The sequence below is a fragment of the Hipposideros armiger genome, unplaced genomic scaffold (genome assembly GCF_001890085.2).
Source record: "Hipposideros armiger isolate ML-2016 unplaced genomic scaffold, ASM189008v1 scaffold_275, whole genome shotgun sequence".
Taxonomy (NCBI): domain Eukaryota; kingdom Metazoa; phylum Chordata; class Mammalia; order Chiroptera; family Hipposideridae; genus Hipposideros; species Hipposideros armiger.
In genome coordinates, this window is record NW_017731625.1 from 1,126,247 (window position 1) to 1,129,401 (window position 3,155).

Sequence of the window (3,155 nt, forward strand, 5' to 3'; positions counted from 1 at the left end):
GTGTGTGTGCTGTGACCCAGACGCGCCGCTGCTGTCAGCTCGGGGTGCCACTCCCCTCTTCCCGAACAGCTCCCTTGGTGTGCCTCCAGCCCCGGGACAGAAAACCGGGACCGCTCCCTGAGCACCGGCGCGGTGGCGGCCAGACCCAGGCCGGTGCTCAGCACCCCCGGCCCCAGCGCGCTCATCTTTGTAGCTCGGCCTCCGCGATCGATAGCCCCCTCCCCCGCTCCGGCCGCAGGCAAAGGTCACCCGAGAACGGGCGGGGGAGGGGCAGCCCGGGGGACCCTCGCCGTCGCTGTCGGTCCGGAGGCCTTCACACCCCGGCCTGCCGCCCACTGGCGCATTTGCTTCTGGCCCGGGTGCGCGCCCTGCTGCCCGCCTGGCTTTTCTTTTTTGTGTTTCTCTCATTTCTACCTCCTCTCTGTTGGAACAACCTGGTGTATCTCTTTATTTATTTTTTTGCATGCTTTCCGTTTTTCTCCTGTTCCTCCTCATTCTTTCTCTTTCTGTATGTCCCTCTCTTTTTTTTGTCTCTCTCTCTGCCTCTGTGTCTCTGTCTCACTCACACTGACACTCAACCCCCACCACCCTGGGGACCCCACTCCTTCCTCCCTTCCAGCTGACAACAGCTGGGTCCACTCCTGCCCCCAGAGAGGCGGCCTGGCCAGGCCCTTCTCCTGGGTGCATGTAGGGTTGCAAGAGAGTCCCCCACTGTCACTGCAGTGGGCCTGGCTTGGGAGGGGGGGTCTTTCCCTGGCTGCACTGGGGAGGGGGCTGCAGCCACCCCAGCTGCGGGGACAATAGCTGCCGCGGGCTCTGGATCGATTGCTTCTCTGCATACAGGGGCAAGTGGGCCTAGATGGAGTGGGCTGGGGCTCACACTAGGCATGGTGGAGCAGGGTGGAGCAAGGAGGCAGGAGGGCCATGGCTGTGCCCCCTTCTAGGCAGGGGGCTGGGAAGAGGGGGGCACCGGTAGGGGTGAGAGGAGTCTCATCTCCACCCAGGCTGAGTAGACAATTGAAAGAACCTGCACCACACATGAGCCTCAGTTTCCCCCTCTACAGAGTGAGGTGACTAGCTGAACCACCTCTGGGCTTCCCCCCACTTTGGGGGAATAGGGAAATAATATCTCCTTTGTATGTGGCAGGTGACCAAGTGCGCAGGGAGGTCATTGTGACATGTTAGAAATGGCACCAGGAACCTGGACAGTTTTATGTAGGGACGGGACCCACTCTGTCCTGCTCCCCATGACATATGCAATGACCAGGTGTGCTCAAAGGGACACTCAATCATGTTAACACACAGCTGTGTACAATGTAGGTGACATCAGGTAACAGAGAGCACAGCTCCTACTCCCTGGCCAAAGGCATAGCCTCACTGCATTAGATACTAAGTGGCACTTGTCAAATGGGTAACACAGGGCATTCGACATATAGCCATACTGGTCAACTTCCACCTCTTCCCCAGCACATGTATTTCGGAGACATTGAGTCCAACATGGGTGTACCCCAAAGAACACATGCCACTTTCGGTTGTTCTCACTGTCACATTATGCAACTATCATGGCCCATTAGTGGTATCTCAATCGCACATTTTGGAGTCACCTGAAAGATAGGCCTGGGCTTCAAAAGGACAAAGTGTAGGTGAGAAGTCCTGTGTGTCGTGTGTGTGTGTGTGTGTGTGTGTGTGTGTGTAACACTGCAGGAGGTAGTGCCAGCCTAGGCAGGTGCCCTGCCTTCCAAGTCTGGGATTCCCTCGGGCTGCCAGTATAATTACAGACGGGGAAATTGAGTCCAGTCAGCCTCCCAGCCGGGCCTCCCTGACTTCCGCGCATCCAGCAGCAGTCTCACCTCTCTGAGCTTCGGTTTCCCCTTTTGGGAAATGATTAAGAATCATAGCCCTCTCAGAGGAAAGTGGAAAGGGTGAGCGCAGGGCCTGGCGGTCATGGGGTACTGGGGATAATGAACTGGGATGGCGGGACATGTCCTGAGCTCCTCCTACCTAGGCCAATGTAGTGACCCCACCGACCCGCCTGGTCCGTGCGCGGCTCCTGGGCTCCTGTCGCACCTCCGGAGCGCTCTGAGCGCGTCTACACCGCAGAACTCCGGATGGGATGTTAGAGACGGCCGAGGGCCTCAGGGTAATTAGGCACAGGCCGAGAGGCCTTTAGTTCCGGTCGCTGCGCAAATGAAAAGCGGTTAAGTGGCGGCAAATCGCGCGGGTTGGGGGGAGGCGGCAGGGCGCATCCCCCTCCTAAATGCGCCACTCCGCAAGTCACAGCTCCAAGCGCCTCAGGTCCCCCTACCCGCTCCCCTTCCGCACATTTCAAACCCAGCAGGCGGGACTCACCGCCCTTTCTCCTTCCCTGAACGCATCCCAGGCCCTGCGAAAGCCGCCCGCCTTCCCCACGGCCTCCTTCCCCTCGGAAATCGCCAGGGTTGCGCCCCAGTCCGCTAGCCCGCCTGCTCGCCTTGGAGCTGTCCCGGCGGGGTGTCTGTCCTGGCGCTGTGGCCAGGAGAAAGGGACAAGAAGGGAGGGAGACACACGGAGAGAGAAAAAGAGACAGAGATAGGTCGGAGAGACATAAAGTGACAAAAACAGAAAGAAAATGAAGAGGCAGAACTGGGTAGACCAAAACAGAAACAGAAAAAGACAAAAAGAGAGAGACAAAGAGAGACCGAGAAAGGGGAGGTGAGAGATGGGGGTCTGCAGACCCTTTGTGTGGGGTCCACTAGGCCTGGGTCTGCCCCTCCCCACTTCACCCCCGCCCACCCTTCTAGCTCCCACTCATGTCTCCTTCCGAGATCTGGGGCCAAGGGGGGAAGGGGTGGTTTCTTTGTTGCTGTGAGGCACCTGTGAAATCTGACCAGGTAGTCCTCAGGGTACCTCATCCTGTTGCCACCCCTGCCTGCCTTTTCTGTGTGCCTCAGTTTACTCATCTATAAAGTGTGTGCATTGGGGAGCCAGGTTCTGATTCTGACATTTGTAGATTCTGGGACCCGCTAGTCCGTTCAAGGCTGGTTCTACCCCATGGGGACCTCACCCCACCCCACTGTACCCGAAGTCTGGCAGTTTCCTAGCCGCCTCCTCTTCGAAGGCCTCCCCGCTCTGTCTCGAACAGTAATTATGGGAGAGGGGCTGGGGGAGGGGCGGCC

At 58.4% G+C, this 3,155-nt stretch overlaps 1 protein-coding gene across 1 annotated transcript in view; it reads left to right on the forward strand.

Annotated features, from left to right (window-relative positions):
- Positions 1-3,155, forward strand: part of ONECUT3 (one cut homeobox 3) — a 19,297-nt gene that overhangs the window by 1,591 nt on the left and 14,551 nt on the right. The gene's annotated exons all lie outside the window — the stretch shown is intronic.